The 16,437-nt window shown below is 45.9% G+C and overlaps 1 pseudogene; it reads right to left on the bottom strand.

Moving 5' to 3' along the window:
* Positions 1 to 12,105: 12,105 nt before the first annotated feature.
* LOC123325696 lies at positions 12,106 to 12,585 on the bottom strand (annotated as a pseudogene).
* Positions 12,586 to 16,437: the final 3,852 nt, after the last annotated feature.

The raw sequence follows: 16,437 nt of genomic DNA, 5'->3' as shown, positions 1-16,437 counted from the left end.
CAATAGCCAAACTATGGAAAGAGCCAAGATGTCCTTCGACCAATGAATGGATAAAGAAGAGGTGGTATATATATACAATGGAATATTATGCAGCCATCAAAAAGAATGAAATCATGCCTTTTGCAATGACGTGGATGGAACTGGAGTGTATTATGCTGAATGAAGTAAGTCAATCAGAGAAAGACATGCATCATATGACCTCATTGATATGAGGAATTCTTAATCTCAGGAAACAATCTGAGGGTTGCTGGAGTGGTAAGTGGGTGGGAGGAATGGGGTAGCTGGGTGATAGACACTGGGGAGGGTATGTGTTATGGTGAGCAGTGTCAATTGTGTAAGACCGTTGAATCATAGACCTGTAACTCTGAAACTAATAATACATTACATGCTAAAGAAAAAAAAAAGAAGAAGAAGATAGTAGGAACGGAAAAATGAAGGGTGGGAAAACAGAGGGGGAGAGGAACCATGAGATACTATGGACTCTGTGCAAAAAACTGAGGGTTCTAGAGGGGAGGGTGGTGGGAAGATGGGTTAGCCTGGTGATGGGTATTAAGGAGGGCACATTCTGCATGGAGTACTGGGTGTTATACGCAAACAATGAATCATGGAACACTACATCAAAAACTAACGATGTAAAGTACGGTGATTAACATAACATAAAAAAAAAAAAGCCTGGCGTTTGGGGAAGGACCCCTTCCTGCTGGTGGCCCCCAGTCCAGGCGCCTCCCTGGGCCTGTCTGCACAGGTGTTCTGTACCCCTGCCCCACAGTTCTGGCAGCTGGGGGATGGTCTGGCTGCCCTCCCCAGCCCTGTCTCCCCTGGGAGTAGGTTAGTTCCCCCTGCAGGGGTAGATAGATACCAAGCCTCCATGGGTGGGGCACAGGGGATGTGGGGTCTGCTCCGGGTAGTTTGGGGGCTCCTGGTGGATCTTGGCTATGGGGGAGCCTTGGGGGGTCAGGCTGTCACCTTTGGGCAGTCTCTTCCAGACTTGGAATGTGTCCCCAGATATGTCAAGGACTGGCCTGGGGGAGGGTGTTCTCTTGCAGAAGCCCCCGGATTTACAGTGTGGATGGAGGGTCCCAGGGGTCTCCAGGTGAGGTCAGGTTTGGACCAGACTTAGGGGATCCCTGAGCACTGGGATGGATGGTCCAGCCAGACCGCTGATGTGGTCACGTTCAAAATCCAGGGATGGTGTCCCTGCTGCGCCCAGGGCAGGGCCATGGCTGGGACTCCCTGGTCGGGGTTTTTGATGGGCTCTGTAATGCTGTGGTCATAACCGCTACCACTACAATAATACCACAGTGACACAGACCCACCCCAAATCCTTCTTCCCCGGGGGTCATTGCCTGAGGGCCCAGCTGGGAGGAACCTGGGATGCTGAGGGCTGAGCCCTGGATGGAGGCGGGGCCCCGGGAGGCGGTGGGCGGGCCCAGAGCTGCAGGTGTCCTGCTGGAAACAGGAGAGGCCTCTTGGGTGCTGGTTGAGGCTCCTTGGCAGGCCGCAGCAGTGTTGGGCTGGAGTGTGCACCCATCAGGGACCTCAACCACATTGTGACGGCCTTTTGGGGTAACAAACTGCCCCACGGTTTGGGGGTCACCCTGGGGCACTTTGTACCCTGGGGCCAGCAGGTGGCTCTCAACCAGGAAGGCCAGAGGTGGGAGGACCAGACAGGAGTCAGTCCGGGTGCTGCTGAGCCTTGGGACTCTGGGTCTGAGTCGTGAGCCTGGCCTTCGAGGGTGTCTGGAAGGACGGCGCCAGGCTTTGCCCACCTGGACACGGGCCTCTGGTTGTGCCTCTGACCCCCAGCAGCTGTCTCCCTTTGCCATGTGTCTGTGAGCTCACCTTCTCTAAAGCCCCTGGGCTGATGGACCCAGAGATTCTCGAGCCCCAGAGGGCCTGCTGTCCCTGGTTCAGCTTCCGTCCTTTCTGGTTCTAGCCAGAACCGGGGTAGGTATCGGTGAGGAGGCGCAGGTGTGGGTGAGGCCCTGAAGCACGTAAGGCCCAGGGACAGGAACAGGGGAGGGGCAGACCCAGGGAAGCAGGTGAAGATATGTCCAAACCCAGGGGAGGCCCAGGAACAGGTGCATGGAAGTCCAGACCCAGGGAGATCCAGGAAAGACCCATATCCAGTGGAGACTAAGTGGAAGTCCAAACCCAGGGTATTACCATGTGAAGGTGATGCCCAGGGCCTGGAGAGGCCCAGGTAGAGTTGTAGGTGAAGCCCACACCTAGGGAGGCCCAGAGGTGGCCCATGGGATGGTCAGGGGAGGCCCATGTATAGGTGAAGTGTTTTCTAGACCCTGGGAGCCTGAGGTACAGATGCAGGGAAGGTCCAGACCCAGGGGAGTACCCGGGAAGGTCCATACCCAAGACTGTGCCAGGTACAAATGAAGGTGAGGTCCAAGCCAGGAGAGGCCAGGTGCCGGTCCAGGTGCAGGGGAAGTCCAGACAAAGGGGAGGCCCAGAGAAGGCCCAGGAGAAGGTAAGGCCCAGTATAGGTGCAGGGCAGGTCCAGACCCAGTGGAGGCCCAGGGAAGGGCCAGGTGCAGGTGAGGCCAGGGTATAGATGAAGTAGTAGTCCAGGCCTAAGGGAGGGCCAATTACAGGTGCAGGGCAGGTCCATCCCAAGAGAGGCCCAGGTGCAGGTGAAGGGGAGGCCCAGGTAGAGGGGAGAACCATGGGAAGACCAGCTACAGGTGCGAGAAGATCTAGAACCAATAGAGGCTCAGGTCCAGGTGCAGGAGAGGAACAGACTCATGGAAACTCAGGGGAAGTCCAGACCCAGGGGAGGCCCAGGTACAGATAAAGAGGGTTCTAGACCCAGGGAAGGCCCAGGTGCCAGTGCAGGGGAGGTCTAGACCAAGGGGAGGTCCAGCGTAAATCCAGTCCTAGGAGAGGCCCAGGTGCAGCTGAACAGGGGAGGTCCAGACCAGGGAAGACCTAGGTGCAGGTTAAGGGTAGGCCCACGCAGAGGGGAGGCCCAGGGGATGCCCAGGCACAGGTGATGTGTATTCCAGTTCCAGGGGAGGCCCAGGTGCCCTCCTGCACACCTGGCTGGGGGTGCTGCTGGAGCACCAGAGCCCCTTTGAGGGTGAGGTTTGTTGTGTCTGCATAGGTCCCGCACCTTCTCCCGAGGCCCCAGGAATCTGATCTCTCTGTCTTCTCAGTGGCTCCTGGGCATCGACTCCATGGTGAATGTGGGTGATTCTGATTGGACCTAAATGCTTCCCTCTGTAGGATGGACCCTGGTTGTCTCTCGTCCCGCCTCCTGACCACTGGGGCTTCCAGAGAGGCTGCCCAGGACCTGGCCGACATTGTTGTCTGTTTCTCTCAGGTTCCCCATGGGATTGTGGAGCAGGCGGGCTGACCCTCTGCTGGACACCCCCGTCCCCAGCTGCCTGTGTCCTTTGGGTCTTCAAGCCTTGACATCACTGCTGCCTGGAGGGGAAGAGTCCTCTCTGGGCTCATGTCTCCTGTGAAGCTCAGCGTCCCTGCCCAAGGGGCCCATATTCGTGTGTTTGCTCCTTGTCTCCTGGGCTGGGTGCTGCCTCTGTGACCCCTCCCCTCCCCTGAGTCCAGCCGCAGGGCTTGGTGGGGTTCCCAGCACCACGAGTGGTCAATGTTGAGGAGACATTTCCATCGGGTTTTAAGATCTCATTCCAAAGGCAGGAGATTCCCATGGCAGCATTTCTAAGTGAGGAAGCAAGCGAGGAAAAGGCTGTGTTCTCCCAGCACCTGGCCTCCCAGGCTGGACTGCCATATTGAGCTTGTTGGTTTCCCAGGATGTGTGTTCCAGAAATTCTCTCCCTCTGTACCTCATCCAGCCCTGAGTGTGGGGTCCTGCAGAGCTGCCTTGTGTGGCATGCCCGGAGGGAGGGCCCCCCACAACCTCCCCCCACAGAGGGGCAGCTGCCTCCCTGCCTGAGCCCCCAGCCTCTGAGAGGGGACCCTGAGGAGCCCTGGGGGGAGTGGTGCTGCATGGGGGGCCTTCTGGCCTCCCCTGAGCCCCTGTCCATCTCAGAGGAGGGGCTCCTTCACACCCTCTCTTGCTGTGCACACAGCTCCTCCCTGTGGTCCCACTCATCCCTTGAAGGACATCTCAGCTCCTTCCATAGTTTGGCTATTGTGGACATTGCTGTATGACATTAGGGTGCATGTACTCCTTCTTTTCACTGCATCTGTATTTTTGGGATAAATACCCAGTAGTGCAATTCCTGGGTTGTAGGGTAGCTCTATTTTTAACGCCTTCAGAAACCTCCATACTGTTGTTGAGTGTTTCTCCTCCTAATCATCTTGTCAAGGGATGGTTGTGCAAATGAACAGAGTCCAAAATATCAACCACGACCCAAGCACAATGCACCCTAGAAAAAATCCGAAGTGGTTGGAAGCCAGCACAGGAAAGCAAACAAATTCAAAATGAAACAAAACAAAAAATGGGGGAGGGGGAGAGACTATAATTTCACAGGGTTGACAAAGCAGCATGATCCACTTATTTCTGATTGAATTTTGGTCTGTGTGTTAGAAAACACAATATCCCAAAATTGCAAAGAAAGCATAACTTATATATAAAAAGAGACTATAGACTCTGAGAAACAAACAGGGTTCTAGAGGGGAGGGGGGAGGGAGGATTGGTTAGCCCGGTGATGGGTATTAAGGAGGGAATGTACTGCATGGAGCACTGGGTGTTGTATGAAAACAATGGATCGTGGATCACCACATCAAAAACCAATGATGTATTGTATGGTGACTAACATAATATAATAAAGTTAAAAAAAATAAAAAAATAAATAAAATTGAATAGAGTGAAAAAAGGATTAGAATGAGCAGTAAATCTATAAAAAGTAAATGTGAAAAAATAAAAGATAAAAAGCAACTTATAAACATAAGTTGGTAAAATAAGAATCTAGTTGAAATGGGAAAAAGGTAAAAAAAGGAAAAAGAAATTGAAAATTTTATTTATTTTATTTTTTTAAATTTTATTTTATTATGTTATGTTAGTCACCATATAATACATCATTAGTCTTTGATGTAGTGATCCATGCTTCATTGTTACTGAAGGATAAACGAGTCATGGGAAAAACCTGGAGGTCGATATACTATTTTCCCCTGGTGCTGGAGTTTTACAGTCTTGTGGGATCCATAAACTTGTCTTTCACCTGTTCTTCCTTACTGTCTTCTCGGGGAGGGGCTGTCTATGCTGCTTCTCAGGTGTCTCTGTCTGGGCGGAGTTGCTCCACCCTTTATCAGGGGGATGGGCTCAATGTGAGCTGGTTGTGTGACTTTTCCCTCGCAGCTCTCCATGCCCCCTCAGAGGGTCAGAGCAAAAATGGCCATGTGGGGATCTGGCCCAGAGCCACAAGATCGTGGTACTCCTTCTTCAATAAACCCTTTGGGTTAATCTGTCTCCACTTCTGTGTGCGCCAAACTCTGAAGACTCCCGCTGTTTGTGCCCACTGCAATTCTCCCAGGGGGAGTCCCAGGGACCGGAGATTGTCTCTGTGCTTTGTGCCTTTGTGACTGCCAGCGGTTGTGGGCTTGCATGTGCACCCTGCTCCACAGCCTCTAGGTCATGGCTGGGTGCTGCCCTACTGTTCTTTCTGGAGCTGCCACCACCCTGAGAGCTGTTGCCTGGTTGTGGGTGCCACATCTTTGTGCACCAAACTCCGGAGACTCCTGAGGTTCATGCTCACTGCAATTTTCCCTGGGGTAGTCCCAGGGACCCACAAACATCTCTGTGCTTTGTGTCTTTGTAACGGGTGAGTGGTTGTGGGCTTGCATGTACACCCTACTATCCTGCTGCTCCCTGGTCATGGCAGAATGCTGCCCTACTGTCCTTTCCAGGGCTGCTGTAACCCTGAGACCTGTTGTCCAGTCATGGGCACAGCCCTTTTGTCCCTGCCAGGAAATGGTAAATGGCCTGCACGTTCCAGTCCTTTTCAGGGTGCTCAGGCATAGAGGGGTCACTTGATCACCCAGTTCACAGTTTATGGTGACCAGAGCTGAGGGTCCCTCCTGGGCTCACTGACCATAACCAGTTTACCTGTTCCACTGCTTGAGCACTCTATCAGTTCAGGCACCCCCGAACTTTCTGTGTTCCCTGGGATCCTGAGAACACAATGATCCACCTAGAATTCTGCCCTTTTCATCCCCTGAGCCCCTATCACAAAGGGATCTCTCACTGGAGCAGATTTCTAAGGGTTCTGATTTTGCTCTCTGTTGTTATATCATTTTCCAGTAGCCAGCTTATGGAGGGTCCCTCCCCTCTCCACATATCTTCTGAAATTTCCCATAAATTTGGGACTCCACACCTCCTACCTTGCAAAAAGCAGTCATTTTTCTGCTTGTAGAGTTCCAGATATATTTTCTTACATCTCAGACTGAATTTGTGGGCATTCAGAATGGTTTGATAGATATCCAGCTAAATTCAAGGAACCAGATGAAACGAGGTCCCCTACTCTTCTACCATCATGCTTCCCCATCTTTTTTCTTTTATTTCTTTATTTCCTCCTTTCTTTTCTGGACACAATGACTAGAAGGAGAAATTCACAGAAAAAAAAAAAAAAAAAAAGAACCAGAGGTAGTACTCTCTGCCATAGATTTCATCAGTACAGATATAAGTAAGATGTTGGAACTAAAATTCAAAACAACTATTATAAAGGTACTAGGTGGGCTAAAAAAAAAGCACAGAAGACACTAAAAATCTCTTACTGCAGAAATAAAAGAACTAAAATCTCATCAGGGCAAAATTAATAATGCTATTACAGTGAGGCAGTCATAAATGGAGGCTCTAACAGCTAGGATAAATGAGCCAGAAGAGAGAATCAGTGATAGAGAAGACAAAATGATGGAAAGTAAGGAAGCTGAGAAAAAGAGACAAAAACAACTACTGGATCATGAGGGGAGACTTCAAGAAATCAGTGATACCATAAAGTACAATAATATTTGAATAATAAGGGTCCAAGGTGATGAGGAAAGAAGGAGAGAGGCAGAAGGTTTATTTGAACAATTTATAGCTGAGAACTTACCTAATCTAGGGTAGGAAACAGACATTCAAGTCCAGGTGGCACAGATAACCCCTTCAATATTAATAAAAATAGGTCAAAAACCCAATCTATAATAATGAAGCTTGTAAACTTCAGAGATAAAGAGAAAATCCTGAAAGCAGCTTGGGACAAGAGGTCCTTAACCTACAAGGTAGACACATAAGGTTGGCAGCAGACCTATCCACAGAGACCAGGCAGGCCAGAAAGGCCTGCCATGATATATTCAATATGCTAAATGGGAAAAATATGCAGCCAGAATACTTGATCCAGCAGGGTGTCCTTCAAAATAGGAGATATAAAAGGCTTAGGGATGAAGAAAAACTAAAAGAATTTATGATCACTAAACCAGCCCTGCAAGAAATATTAAAGGGGATCCTTTGAGCAAAGAGACAGCCCCAAAATAACAAAGACTAGAAAGGAAAAGAGACAATCTACAGAAACATTGACTTTACAGGTAATAAAATAACACCAATTTCATATCTTTCAATAATTAACCTGCATGCAAATGGACTAAATGCTCCAATGAAAAGGCACAGGGTATAAGACTGCATAAAAAAACAAGACCCATTGATATGCTGTCTATAAGAAACTCATTTTAGACCCAAAGTCACATCTAGATTAAGACTGAGGGGATAGAGAAGCATTTATTATGTCAATGGAGGTCAAAGGAAAGCTGGGGTAGCAATCCTCATATCAGACAAGTTAGATTTTGAACCAAAGACTGTAGTAAGGGTGGAAGTGAGACACCATATCACACTTAAAGAGTCTACCAAACAAGAAGATCTAATAATTATAAATATTTATGCCCCTAATTTGGGGGCAGCCAATTACATCAACCAATTAATAATCAAGTAAAGAAACACATAGATAATAACACAATAATAGTAGGGGACTTCAACACCCCACTCACAGCAATGGACAGATAAAAGTCCTTGGACTTTGAATGGAACATTGGAAGAGATGGGCTTCACAGATACACAAAGAGCATTCCATCCTAAAGCAACAGAATATGCATTCTTCTTGATTGCACATGGAACATTCTCCAGAATAGATTACATACTGGGTCACAAATCAGGTCTCAAGGATACCAGAAGATTCGGATTATACCCTGCACATTTTCAGACAACAATGCTTTGAAACGAACTTAACCACAAGAAGATTTTGGAAGGAACTCAAACACTTGGAGGTTGAAGAACATCTTATTAAAGAATGAATGGGTTGACCAGGAAATTAAAGAAGAATTTAAAAAATTTTGGAAACTAATGAAAATGAAAACAGAACTGCTCAAAACCTTTGGGATGCAGCAAAGGCAGTCCTAAGAGAGAACTATATAGCAATACAAGCCTGTCCCAAGAAATAAGAAAAGTCCAAAATACACAAGCTAACCTTACAACTGAAAGACCTGGAAGAAGAACAGCAAATAAATCCTAACCAAGCAGGAGAAGAGAAATAATAAAGATTACAGCTGAAATCAATGAAATAGAAACTAGAAGAACAGTAGAAAAGATCAATGAAACTAGAAGTTGGTTCATTGAAAGAATTAATAAGATAGATACCTCTGGCCAGATTTATCCAAAAGAAAAGAGAAAGGATCCAAATAAATAATATCCTGAATGAAAGAGGAGATATCACAACCAATACCAAAGAAATACAAACAATTATAAGAACACATTTTGAGTAACTATATGCCAACAAATGGGCAAACTGGAAGAAATGGATGCATTCCTAGAAGTGTATAAACTACCAAAACTGAACCAGGAAGAAATAGAAAACCTGAATGGAGGCATAACCAGCAAAGAAATTGAAGCAGTGATCAAAAATCTCCCAACAAACAAAAGCCCAGGACCAGATGGCTTCCCAGGGGAATTCTACCAAACATTTAAAGAAGAAATCATACCTATTCTAGATATGAAACTGAAGCTGTTACAAAAAATAGAAACAGAAGGAAAACTTCCAAGTCATTCTCTGAGGCCAGCATTACCTTGATACGAAAACCAGACAAAGATCCCATCAAAAAGGAGTATTACAGACCAATATCCCTGATGAACATGGATGTCAAAAAACTCAACAAGATCCTAGCCAATAGAATCTAACAGTACATGAAAAGGATTATTCACCACGACCAGGTGGAATTTATTCCTGGGATGCAAGGTTGGTTCAACATTCAAAAATCAATTAACATGATAGATCATATTAACAGAAGAAGAGAAAAGAAACATATGATCCTCTCAATTGATGCAGAAAAAGCATTTGACAAAATATAACATCCTTTCCTGATGAAAACTCTTCAAAGTATAGGAATAGAGGGAACATACATCAGTATCATAAAAGCTTCTATGAAAAGCATCTATGAATATCATGCTCAATGGGGAAAAGCTAAGAGCCTTTCTCTTAAGATCAGGAACACAACAAGAATGCCCACTCTTGCCACTATTGTTCAATATAGTACTGGAAGTCCTAGCAACAACAATCAGACAACAAAAAGAAAAGGCATTCAAATTGGCAAAGAAGAAGTGCAACTCTCTCTCTTTGCAGATGACATGATACTTTATGTGGAAAACCCAAAAGACTCCACCCCTAAATTACTGGAACTCATACAGATATTCACCAATGTGGCAGGATAGAAAATGAACGCACAGAAATCAGTTGCATTTCTGTACACTGACAATGTGACTGAAGAAAGAGAAATTAAGGAATTTATTCCATTTACAATAGCACCAAAAACCATAAGATACCTAGGAATAAACTTAACCAAAGAGGTAAAGGATCTATACACTCTACAACAGAACACTTATGAAAGAAACTGGGGGAGACACAAAGAGATGGAAAAACATTCCATGTTCATGGATTGGAAGAATGGGTATTAAGAAGGGCATGTGTTGTGATGAACACTGGGTGTTATACACAACTAATGAATTGTTGAACACTACATCAAAAATGATGTACTATATATTGGCTAACTGAACATAATAAAAAAAAGAATAAACATTGTTAAAATGCTTATGCTACCCAGAGAAATCTCCACTTTCAATGCAATCCCTATCAAAATACCATTGATATTTTTCACAGAACTGGAAGAAATTACCTTAAAATTTGCATGGAACCAGAAAAGACCCTGAATCACCAGGGGAATGTTGAAAAAGAAAACCAAAGATAGGAGTATCACAATGCCTGACTTCAAGCTATATTGAAAAGCTGTGATCACCAAGACAGTATGGTACTGGCACAAAAACAGACACATAGATCAGAGGAACAGAATAGAGACCCCAGAAAAGGAAGCTCAACTCTATGGTCAACTAAACTTTGACAAATCAGAAAAGAATATCCAATGGAAAAAAGACAGTTTCTTCAAAAAATGATGCTGGGAAAATTGGACAGCTATGTACAGAATGAAACTTGACCATTCTCTTACACCATACACAAAGATAAACTCAAAATGGATGAAAGACCTCAATGTGACACGGGAATCCATCAAAATCCTAAAGGAGAACACAGGCATTAACCTCTTCAACATTGGCCACAGCAACTTCTTTCAAGACACATCTACAGGCAAGGGAAACAAAAGCAAAAAGGAACTTTTGGGACTTCACCAAGATAAAACCTTCTGCACAGCAAAGGAAATAGTCAACAAAACTAAGAGGCAACCCATGGAATGGGAGAAGATATTTGCAAATGACATTACAGACAAAGGGCTGGTAACCAAGATCTATGCAGAACTTCCCAAACTCAACACCCCAAAACCAAAAAGTCCAGTCAAGCAATGTGAGAAGACATGAACAGAGAGTTCTCCAAAGAAGACATAGAAATAGCTAACAGACACATGAAAAAATGTTCAACATCATTAGCTATCAGGGAAATCCAAATCAAAACCACAATGAGATACCATCTTACACCAGTCAGAATGGCAAAAATTAACAAGGCAGGAAACAACAAATGTTGGCGAGGATCTGGAGAAAGGGGAACCCTCTTACGCTGTTGGTGGGAATGCAAGTTGGTACAGCCACTTTGGAATGCTATGGAAGTTCCTCAAAAAGTTAAAAATAGAGCTACCCTATGATCCAGCAATTGCACTACTGGGTATTTACCCCAAAGATACAGATGTAATGAAAAGAAGGGGCACATGCACCCCAATGTTCATAGCAGCAATGTCCACAATAGCCAAACTGTGGAAGGAGCTGAGATGCCCTTCAAAAGATGAATGGATAAAGAAGATGTGGTCCATATATACAATGGAACATTACTCAACCACCAGAAAGGATAAATACCTACCGTTTGCATCAACACGGATGAAACTGGAGGGGATTATGCTAAGTGAAATACATCAGCCAGAGAAAGATAAATGTTATATGATTTCACTCATATGGGGAATATAAGCAATAGCACAGTGGACATTAGTGGTAGGGAGGGAAATCCAAATGGGAAGAAATCAGAGAGGGAGACAAAGCATGAGAGACTTGGATTCTGGGAAACAAACTGAGAATTACAGAAGGGAGGGTGTTGGGGATGGAGTAACTGGGTAATGGGTATTAAGGAGGGCACTTGATGTGATGAGCAATGAGTGTTATACACAACTAATGAATCATTGAATACTACAGCAAAAACTAATGATGGGGGCACCCGGGTGCCTTAGTTGGTTAAGCAGCTGCCTTTGGATATGGTCATGATCCTGGTGTCTTGGGATCAAGTCCCCACATGGAGCTCCCTGCTCAGCAGAGAGTCTGTATTTCCCTCTGCCTCTGACCCTCCTCCCTGCTTGTGCTCCCTCTCTCTCTGTGTCTCAAATAAATAAATAAAAAATTACAAAAACCCACTAATGATGTACTATATGTTGGCTAACTGAACATAATAAAACAAACAAACAAAAAGAGTGGTATTTTATGCAAACCTTTTATCTGTGTTTTTACTTCAGTATATTTGGACTCTTCAAACCTTTCCCTAAAAGACTGGGATCCCCATGAGAACATCATTCTTTGTCCCAAACTTCTGACACTTTGGTATGATGAAGGCAAGGGAATCCTTGTACTTCACATCTCCTTAGCCCATCACAACAGCTGCCCCCTCCTCAGGGTTTCTGACACACCCAGGATATGGGTTCTCCCACTGTGTTTCTCCCACAGTGATACATGTCCGTGTCCTCAGACTCAGACTGCTCAGATCCCTGTAGGCTGTCCTAGTGGACATGTCTGCCATCACGGTGACTCTGCCCTGGAGTTTCAGTGCATAACTTGTGACACCATCTTCAGGGTCAATTCACCCCTTTCCACTCAAGTCCTTGTTCTGGGGCCTGTCGCACCCAGTGCAGATAGTAGTCAGGGAAAGTGTATCCAGATGCCTTACAGGAGACCTTCCTGGATGTGCCTGGCTTCCTCACTTCAGCCCCAGAGTGTACCAGCTGGACCTGGGAGTGCACACCTGTGGAGAGGGAACAGGTGGGGATGATGTCATCCTTGACTGGCCTTTGTCCCCTCCTCAGCCCAGTGACTGGGAGTCTCTTACCTGTAGCCAGTGCCACTAAGAAGAGGATTCTCCAGCTCCAGTCCATGGTGAGAGGCTGTGTTCTCAGTGGCTTCTGTGGGGGGGGGGGTGCAGTTGTTGGGTGATGCTCTCAGGACACAGACATCTTCATACCTAACCTAGTGTACCTCAGATCATTTGCATATTCATGAAACGGAGTTTTTTATTTTATTTATTTTATTTATTTTTAAAGATTGTTGGGGCGCCTGGGTGGCTCAGTTGGTTAAGCAACTGCCTTCGGCTCAGGTCATGATCCTGGAGTCCCAGGATCGAGTCCTGCATTGGGCTCCCTGCTCAGCGGGGAGTCTGCTTCTCCCTCTGACCCTCCCCCATCTCAAGCTCTCTCTCTCTCTCTCATTCTCTCTCTCAAATAAATAAATAAAATTTTTAAAGATTGTTATTTTATTTTATTATTTTTTAAAAATTTTATTATATTATGTTAGTTACCATACAATACATCATTAGTTTGTGTTGTGGTGATCCATGATCCATTGTTTTCGTATAACACCCAGTGCTCCATGCAGTACGTGCCCTCCTTAATACCCATCACCAGGCTAACCAATCCCCCCTCCCCCCTCCCCTTTAAAACCCTGTTTGTCTCTAAGAGTCCATAGTCTCTCATGGTTCATCTCTCCCTCCAATCCCCCCCTCATTTCCCCCTTCCTTCTCCTAATGTCCTCCATGTTATTCCTTATGTTCCACAAATAAGGAAATCCTATGATAATTGACTTTCTCTGCTTGACTTATTTCACTGAGCATAATCTCCTCCAGTCCCATCCATGTTGATGTTAAAGTTAGGTATTCATCCTTTCTGATGGCTGAGTAATATTCCATTGTACATATGGACCACATCTTCTTTATCCATTCATCTGTTGAAGGGCATCTCAGCTCTTTCCACACTGTGGCTATTGCGGACATTGCGCTATGAACATTGGGGTGCATATGGCCCTTCTTTTCACTACATCTGTGTCTTTGGGGTAAATACCCAGGAGTACAATTGCTGGGTCATAGGGTAGCTCTATTTTTAAATTTTTGAGGAACCTCCACATTGTTTTCCTAAGTGGCTGTACCAACTTGCATTCCCACCAACAGTGTAAGAGGGTTCCCCTTTCTCCACAACCTCTCCAACCTTTGTTGTTTCTTGCCCTGTCCATTTTTGCCATTCTGACTGGTGTAAGGTGGTATCTCAATGTGGTTTTGATTTGAATTTCCCTGATGGCTAATGATGATGAACATTTTTTCATGTGTCTGTTAGCCATTTGTATGTCTTCTTCAGAGAAGTGTCTTCATATCTTCTGCCCACTTTTTGACTTGATTATTTGTTTTCTGGGTGTTGAGTTTGAGAAGTTCTTTCTAGATCTTGGATACCAGCCCTTTATCTGTAGTGTCCTTTGCAAATATCTTCTCCCATTCTGTGGGTTGCCTCTTTGTTTTGTTGACTGTTTCCTTAGCTGTGCAGAAGATTTTGAAGTCCCAAAAGTCCCAAAAGTTCATTTTTGCTTTTGTTTCACTAGCCTTTGGAGATGTATCTTGAAAGAAACTGCTGTGGCCGATGTCAAAGAGGTTACTGCCTATGTTCTCCTCTAGAATTTTGATGGATTCCTGTCTCACATTGAAGTCTTTCATCCATTTTGAGTTTATCTTTGTGTATGGTGTTAGAGAATGGTTGAATTTTATTCTTCTGCATGTGGCTGTCCAATTTTCAGAGCACCACTTATTGAAGAGACTGTCTTTTTTCCATTGCATATTTTTTCCCTGCTTAGTTGAAGATTATTTGACCATAGAGTTGAGGGTCCATATCTGGGCTCTCTATTCTGTTCCATTGGTCTGTGTCTTTTTTTGTGCCAGTACCATGCTGTCTTGGTGATCACAGCTTTGTAATATAGCTTGAAATTGGGCAACGTGATGCCCCCAGCTTGAAACAGAGTATTTTATACTCAAACCAGACCCATCAAGAGAAGGAGCAGATAGACATCACAGGGACCATACTCAGTAGGACGTTGAAGGACCAAGTCTTAATCCTTGTTTGAGGACATGGGTACCCTGCCAGCTCCCTGAGCTAGCAGCAGACAGAACTTCTCCCACTGTCTGCTGAGGGAAAAGACCCCACAGGAAATGCTACTTATTTTGAATCCAACTTTGAATGACAGTAAAACCACCTGAACCTTTTCTTGGCACTGATATCTGGATATTTTTTTCCTGGATCAGTGTGACTCCAAAATGCTGCACCCATGAGCTAATAACTGCATTCCTGCCTCCATCTCTTTAAAATTAAGATATCCCAAAGACCTGGAATATTATCCTCTTCAAATGTGCTTCTCATTGCCTTGAGTTTGGTAACTGTTCCTGACAGAACAGGATATTTACACACCCTTTAGCATTGCTTGACCTACTCATATTTTAGATTGTTTTCTGGAAAAGGAGACCCCAACTTCTGAGAGGAAAGACTTCCCCAGACCCCCGTGTACCTGCTCCTGGAGCAGCAGCCCTGTGCTGGTGGGGTCCTGAGCATCCCCTGCAGCTGAGACCCCAGCCCTGCTTGGGGACCCTGTCTGGGCTCACAGATATTTGCTGCAGTGTCTCTACTCCAGTATTGCATGGTAGAGGGGAGCAGAATATGCCACCCCACATATGCCCCTGGAATAAAAGGTACTTGAGAAATAGTCTGTGCAGAGACACCATGACCTCCTCGGTCCCCCTGAAAGCTGAAGATAATTCTCCCATGAGAAAGGCGCCCTCTCTGTACCCGGAGGAGAGAGACGTCCTTAGCACCAGAAATAGGAACTTAAGGCCCAGAAGACTGTTCAAACACACCTTACTTTTTCACTAACTTAATTTTGTTAGTTTATGTTTCCAGAATGGAAGCGCCACACGTAAAAAGCCACAGTGGAAGAGATGCATCTGCTTCTGGTTTGGATAAAATAACTCCTCACCAGAGCTTGATGTTGTGTGTAGAGGGTCCTTGTGGGTCTCCTTCAAGGTCAACAGTGCTGCTGGGGCCTGGAAGGATTCTGGTGACAGCAACAGTGTCCCATCCTCCAACCTGTACTCAGGGCCATACACAATTGGGCCACACAAAGTACACCAGCATAGGGGGGTTTGTGTCCCCCAGACATGGGCTGGGCACTGGGTTTGTGCCCATCAAGAGGAGGCTTGAAGAGTGCTGGGACTCTGGGCTGTGCTTGCTGCTGCTGGGATAGTGTGGACACCAGCAGGTGTGAGCCTGGTTCCAGGGCTGAGGACAGGCAAGAGCAGTCATCCTATGAGCATCCCTGGCCTGCAGCTAGGTGGAACTGGTGACCCCATACATGTGGGAGAGGTGACCCTGAGAATTGGAGGAGGAGAAGCAACACCATGTCAGGTGACACTCTTCCAGGTTACCAGGTGGGCAGGGAAGCATAGGGACAAGTGAGTGATGTCAGCTCTCAGTTCCATAGGACCACTCATCACTGGGACAGCTCTTGTTCTGTCCATTCATGGGGCTCTATTTTCTGGTCATCCCCTCCTGACACTTGCTCCTTGGACCTCAGGCAGCACTTTCTCCTGGATCTGTGTTTCTGTCAGAGACCTCATAGATAATCCCGAATAAACCAATAGACTAAGAGTAGGGAGAAGTAATGGCCAAGAACACAAGGAAAGAGGGAAAAAGTCTGTGGCCCATGGGCTAGGTGTGGAAGCTATAGGGTTCCTGTCCTCGAGCTGGTTTCACTGTTGCCCCTACAATCCCTACATTTACCTCTCCAGATTGATCTGTGTCCTGAGTCCCCTCAGTGTTAATCCCCTCCTGATACCCTGGTGTGCTGGTCCTGTGTGGGGGAGGGGCATTATATAGTAATGGTAAACTCCTGTGACTCAGAGGGACTAGGTGTGGATTGTGAAC

Source organism: Neomonachus schauinslandi, chromosome 9 (genome assembly GCF_002201575.2).
Source record: "Neomonachus schauinslandi chromosome 9, ASM220157v2, whole genome shotgun sequence".
Classification (NCBI taxonomy): Eukaryota; Metazoa; Chordata; class Mammalia; order Carnivora; family Phocidae; genus Neomonachus; species Neomonachus schauinslandi.
Note: the sequence above shows the minus strand (reverse complement) of the source record. Positions and strands in the feature narration are given on the sequence as shown.